The following is a 6692-nucleotide window of genomic DNA, read 5'->3' as shown; positions in this document are numbered from 1 at the left end:
TCGATTTTTCCATCTCGTATCGCCCAGGTACCAAGAACGTCAAGCCTGACGCGCTATCTTGTCTTTTTGACTCCTCTTCATCTTCTGAGCCCGAGGAGATTATTCCCCCGGGTCATGTTGTTGGCACGACCGTCTGGGGAATAGAGAAGCTGGTTAAGCGTTCTCTTTCTCGAGTCATAGTCCCGCGCAACTGTCCTAAGGGGCTCCTTTTTGTTCCTGTATCCGCACGTCGAGCTGTCCTTCAATGGGGACACACCTCTAAATTGACTGCCCATCCCGGCGTTCGGGGCACCCTCGCTTTTATCCGTCAGCGCTTTTGGTGGTCTTCTTTGGAACGAGACGTGCGACGGTTTATTGCCTCCTGCGAGACGTGCGCGCAGACTAAGGCTGGCAATTCCCCTCCGGCCGGTCTACTTCGTCCGTTACCGGTTTCCTAACACGACCGTGGTCTCACTTAGCTCTTGACTTTATCACCGGACTTCCTCTCTCGGAGGGTAACACCGTTATTCTGACCGTGGTAGATCGTTTTTCTAAGTCGGCCCATTTTATTCCCACTCGCTAAACTCCCCTCTGCCAAAGAGACCGCCCAGATCATGGTTGATCATGGTTTTTAAGCTACATGGTTTACCAACTGAGATTGTGTCCGATAGAGGCCCTCAATTTTCTTCTCAATTCTGGAAGGAGTTTTGTCGCCTGATTGGGGCATCCGTTAGCCTTTCGTCCGGGTTTCATCCCCAAACGAACGGTCAAGCAGAACGGACAAATCAGATTGTCGCCCGTATGCTTCGCAGTCTTACCCATCAGAATCCCGCGTCCTGGTCACAGCAACTATCCTGGGCCGAATATGCCCATAATTCGCTTCCCTCCTCTGCTACCGGTCTTTCGCCCTTCCATTGCTGTCTCGGCTATCAACCTCCGTTATTTGAGTCCCAAGACTCTGAATCTAATGTTCCGTCAGTGCAAGCTTTTATTAGCCGTTGCAAACGCACCTGGAGGAGAGTGCGATCTGCTCTCTGTCGCGCTAGAAGACGCTTGACAGTTACGGCCAATAGGCGTAGAATTAGGAGTCCTCGCTACGTTTGCGGTCAAAGAGTGTGGTTATCCACTTCAAATTTACCCTTCCAGTCCGAATCACGTAAACTGTCTCCCCGCTTTGTTGGACCATTCCGCATCGTAAGGGTCATAAATCCTGTCGCAGTAAAGCTTCACCTTCCGCCTAATTTACGCCGGGTTCATCCCGTGTTTCATGTCTCTTGCATCAAACCAGTCATCCGTCCCCCTTCTCGCCCGGTCCGCGTCCCTAGTCTTGTCGATGATAACCCTATCTATAGGGTTCGCCGGATTCTCGACATGCGCCGTCGGGGACGCGGCCATCAGTATCTTGTCGACTGGGAGGGGTATGGTCCTGAGGAGAGAAGCTGGGTTTCCCTCCCGGGACGTCCTGGATCCTTCACTCATCGATGATTTCCTCCGGTCTCGCCAGTTGGCCTCAGGAGCGCCAGGGGGCGCTCGTTGAGAGAGGGGTACTGTCATGATCCTGGCTTCTCTTTCTGTCTCCCTCTTGTGGTCACACTCACTCACTCACACAATCACGCACACACTTCCACTCCTCCGCTCATTATCTCTTTCAGCTGGTTCCCCTTTCGTTCCCTTCTCCTCACCTGTCCCCTTTTTCCTCTTGATTGTCTCAGCTTCTTATTCCCTGTTCCTAGCCCTGTCTTGTTGTCGGATTATTCAATGACTTTTCGTGAGAGATGTCTGTTCTCTCGTCCAGTCCTGTCCTGTCCTGTCTGTGGAGAGTGAAATTATAATTTCTGCTGTGAGTTATACTGCTATTGGACTGTGTATTATCCAGCTGTGCCTGTTTGCAGAGTACCTGTTCAGCGCTCGCCCTTGGCTGTTCGCCCTGCCCGCTGTCTTCACTATTTTCTGACTGGCTGAATGCATCTCGGGGTCCCTGCCTCTGTCCTCGTGGAAGTTGATACAGATTTTCTTTGATCCAGTCGTCTGGAGGTTTCTGTTCTGGCTCTGTTTAATGCCTGTGAATTTTTGTGTTCTAATTACTCAGTGAAGACAAGTTTACTTTATTCATTAAAGACTGTTAACTGGATCCCACCCTGGTCTTCCATCGTTCTTACCGTAACATGATATTGAATTTGTCCCGCGTTATAATTGCTGTGGCAAATGTTTTGGTTATTTGTTAGCCTACTTATGACAAAAACTTTAGTACTTGTAAATCGATTTGTTTTTCGTAATAATTACTTATCAAAATATCTCTCATGAAGCATAAACATAATTAACAGAAAAAAAAAACTTACTGTGTACGTCTGTTCGTCACTTGCCATTGGAAGCTCATTGAAGCAGCCTATGTTTCTGCTGAATCCTGCAGCTCATCTGGCAACCTCGAATCAGGGGGTAGGGAGAGGGGATACACCGCTCTACAGTATTTTTATAGTGATTGCAGTACCAGTTTAGGCCACAATCCTACATACGGCTCCTTTAAGAATTTCATATTATTGCAGTTCTGTGATCCTATGTAATAATCATATGAACCACTTTTAAAATTATGGGTTATAAGAAGGCTTTAATTCTGTCACTCATAGACATGAAGAATCGGCATGTGAATCTCGGCAATGGTGACAAAATATTCTGATAATTTTGATATGATTTTTGAACATCACAAAATAGGGAAGTAAAAAGTCACAACAAAAATTAAAAGTTTCGGAGCCCGAGAAGTCACCTCAGTTTGTAATCCGTACTCACGAATTCTTAAACTGTTCCCTCGGTTTAACAAATCATGCCCACGGATTAATAAACTGTACCCACGAATTTCCAATCCGTGTGCTCAAATTTTGTAAACCATACCTTCGGTTTTTGAATCCGTACCCATAAATTCATAATCCGTGCGCACGCTTTCGCAGTCCGTTCCCTTGGATTTTTAAACTTACTGATTCATGCAGCAACCTCCTAGGTAGCCTACGTGTTACCATACTGTTTTATTGAATAGTATTATGTGGAATAGGCCTACAGCAAAGTGTCTTAAGTGATTCTCTATCAATTGTAGTGCGAGGTGGAATACAAAGATTTAATAAGAAAGATGTGCATCAAAATTTTGTTTAATTTGTGATCATCTGAGCACTTGATTATTATTGTATAAAAAACCTGGCATTGTGTCTGACTCTGGAGTAATTTGTTCCTCTTTTGTAAGTCATAATAGTTATTTTTTATTATTATTATTTTAATTTATATAGCTAAATAAATGAGTGCACTTAAGACAGTAAAATGTTTGTCATAAAATAAATCATGAATGCTTTATTTTTAAATAACTTTTACAGTTTTGGAAATGTGATTGTGTACTATTCTTTCTTAACATGAAGACTTATTTAGGTTATTTTATTATACTAAGCTTTTTCCCCCAGACTTCTTCTCTTGAAACTCTACCTTTTTTTTTTTTTTTTTTTTTTTTTTAGAAAATTCAGGGAATTTTCTATTCTTCTTTTTAGCGTTTATTTTAGGTTATAAAACAAATGGCGGCGGTGTCTTATGCTATTAGTGATTAATGTAAAATAAACGCTAAAAGAAGACAATTTTGTGAGTGCGGATCATGGTCTCATAGGCTACTATGAAAATAATGTTTAATAAACACAAATGAATCTGCCGGTGGGGGCGGGGCCACAAATCCATGAGTTTACAAATCCGAGGGAAAGGATTGCGAAAGCGTGTGCACAGATTATGAATTTGTGGTTATGGATTCAAAAAACGAAGGTACGGTTTACAAAATCTGAGCTCACAGATTGGAAATTCGTGGGTACGGCTTATTAATCCATGGGCACGATTTGTTCAATCGAGGGAGCAGTTTAAGAACTAAGCATGCTGGGAGCCATGGAAGAGTTATGATTGGTGCACCCTGAATGCAAAGCAACATGAATCTGTCTGATGATCATCACCATTGTTGAGATTCATATGCTGATTCTTGATGTCTGGGTATTTAAACGAAACAGATGTTTTAAACGTGTGTCAAGTGTTTTTAAAGTTCTTCATATTGTTTCTTTTATAGTGTGTTAAACTATGCATGACAACTGCAACTGCTGGTTTCTACTGGTCAGAGGAGAACTGGTCCCCTTGACTGAGCCTGGTTTCTCCGAAGGTTTTTCTCTATTCTGTCACTGATGGAGTTTTGGTTCCTTGCCTCTGTCGCCTCTATGGAATTACATTTGGTTCAATAAAAATGAATGTAACTTTTTCAGAAACTATCAAAAATATGCCATTACAAAAGAAAAAAAACACAATGAAAAAAATGAACTCAGTCGCACAAATTTAACAGGCTCTTCAAATATGCTTCATTCTTTGTTAATGTTTTTCAAAGATTCGTTTTCGGTAACCGTGGATTCTGAATGCATTGCCACAGATTTCGCTTACGTTTCGCAGCTTTTCGTTTGGTGTTTTGACACAAACTTCTCGTGGGGGCGGGCTTAACAGTGATCTACTCTGATTGGATAGTGAGCTTTTGATGGTCAGGTGCTCTCTGACCAGGAAGTACAGACGCCACTCAGTGGTGCGCATATTGGAAAGTTCTCGTGTTGATTAAATCTGGTCTCTACCGCAAAAATTCTTTTTCACCGACAAAGTGAAAGAAATTTATTTTAAGCTCATACATAGGTTCTACCCTGTAAAGAAGTTTATTCAAAGATTTAAATCTGACATTGATTTTACAAGCTCTTTTTGTTCGAGTTCTGAAGAAACTGAAAACTTATTTTGGTCATGTCACTACACTCAGAAACTTTGGGATGATATTGGTGTGTTTGTCAAGTAAGATTTTGTCAGGCTTCTCAGTACATATGAAAAACATTATATTTGGGTATTATGACTCTGACCCCACAAACGAAAATATCAGTTTTGTTATTAATTTAATTTTTTCCTAAACAACTTTCACATTCACAAATGCAAATTCTCCAACTGTAAACCTGTCTTCTCTGTTTTCCTAAAAGAAATGGAAAACTATTTGAATGTAATCTCAGTATCTACTAATAAGAAAGATATAAGGACTGTTAGAATTTGCTCTGCCTTTGATCTCCTTGTGTAATTTTGTTCAGATTTTGGCCCTGTTTTTCTTTAGTTCTATTTTATTCTTTATTGGTTTTTTTTTTTTTTTTTGTTTTTTTTTGGTTGATATTATGTGATGTATGTTTATACTTTTGTATGTTTTTGTTCTCTGCATTAATAAAAAAAGAAAAAAAAAAGCTCTCGCGGTGATTTGTATGCAATACGTCGTGCCTTGTATTACTAAATATGTAAATAATATTTGACCTTTGATCATCTCAGCCTGTAAAGATGAGCTCTCAGGAGAGACACGGAGCGGCATCATCTTCCTCCTCCACTTGTCCTTCAAGGCAGCTTGAAGTAAGCTTGTGTTACTGAAGTAACCAATAACATTGATACAAGTTTTTCATGTTACAGTGTGCAGCAGTTCGTTGCGGGTTATTATTGTCATTCAGTAACACAAGCTTACTTTAAGGTGCCTTGAAGGACAAGAGCTCATCTTTACAGACTGAGACGATCGAAGGCCAAATATTATTTAAATATTTAGTAATACAAATCACCTCGAGAGCTTTCCAATATGCGCGCCACTGAGTGGCATCTGTTCTTCCCGGTCAGAGAGCACCTGTCCATCAAAAGCTCACTATCCAATCAGAGTAGATCACTGTTAAGCCCGCCCCCACGAGAAGTTTGTGTCAAAACACCAAACGAAAAGCTGCGAAACGTAAGCAAAATCTTTGGCAATGCATTCAGAATCCACGGTTACCGAAAACGAATCTTTGAAAAACATTAACAAAGAATGAAGCATATTTGAAGAGCCTGTTAAATTTGTGCGACTGAGTTCATTTTTTTTTATTTTCATTGTGTTTTTCTTCTTTTGTAATGGCATATTTTTGATAGTTTCTGAAAAAGTTACGTTCAGTTTTATAAAGTTTCGTTCATTTTTATAGAAACAAATGTAATTCCACATGCCTCTGGCTTGCTTAGTTGGGGACACTTCATTTACAGGGATATCGTTGACTTGATTGCAAATTATTGCACAGATACTACTTAAACTGAACTGAGCTGCATGATGACATCACTGAATTCAATGATGAACTGCCTTTAACTGTCATTTTGAATTATTGACACACTGTTTTCCTAATTAATGTTGTTCAGTTGCTTTGACGCAATCTTTTTTTGTTTAAAGGGCTATATAAATAAAGGTGACTTGACTTGACTGCATCATCAAAAAATTACCCATATAATTTGATCACATTTTTTCAACATAACAAATGTGTTTCACAAACACAATTACAGTGAAAAACTAATGTTAAAAAGTCAGGGGTCAAGAAGTAAACTGAAATAAAGCTTATCGCCACAATGGTGACTTTAAATTTTATTCTTTTAAAGAAACATTAACATTTAAATTTCAGTTAATTCTTCATAAGAATTTTTTAGATGCATGACAAAAAAGTCAAACTGGTTAGTAATGAGTGAAGCTGGTGATGCTGCTTGATCTTCTGCTGAGATCTTGAGAGATTTAATTTCTTTTATTTCAGTTGATTTTAATTTAAGGCTGTGGCTGAAGTCAGTTGTAGTTCTTGCGTTTCTCATTTCTTCAGTGATTTCTGCTTGTTAACAACAGGTGTTCATCACTAATGCTCAATAAGCAC

General features: G+C 40.1%; 1 long non-coding RNA gene across 1 annotated transcript; it reads right to left on the bottom strand.

The window, feature by feature from the left end:
* Window positions 1-1675: 1675 nt before the first annotated feature.
* Window positions 1676-2735, bottom strand: LOC122139781. Its single transcript, XR_006156527.1, has 2 exons — window positions 1877-2735; window positions 1676-1790 (listed from the first exon to the last, which is right to left on the bottom strand). It is a non-coding gene; the product is annotated as an uncharacterized LOC122139781 (long non-coding RNA).
* Window positions 2736-6692: the final 3957 nt, after the last annotated feature.

Source organism: Cyprinus carpio, chromosome B15, assembly GCF_018340385.1.
Source record: "Cyprinus carpio isolate SPL01 chromosome B15, ASM1834038v1, whole genome shotgun sequence".
Lineage (NCBI taxonomy): Eukaryota > Metazoa > Chordata > Actinopteri > Cypriniformes > Cyprinidae > Cyprinus > Cyprinus carpio.
The sequence above is the reverse complement of the archived record's forward strand: the minus strand, read 5'-3'. Positions and strand labels throughout refer to the sequence as shown.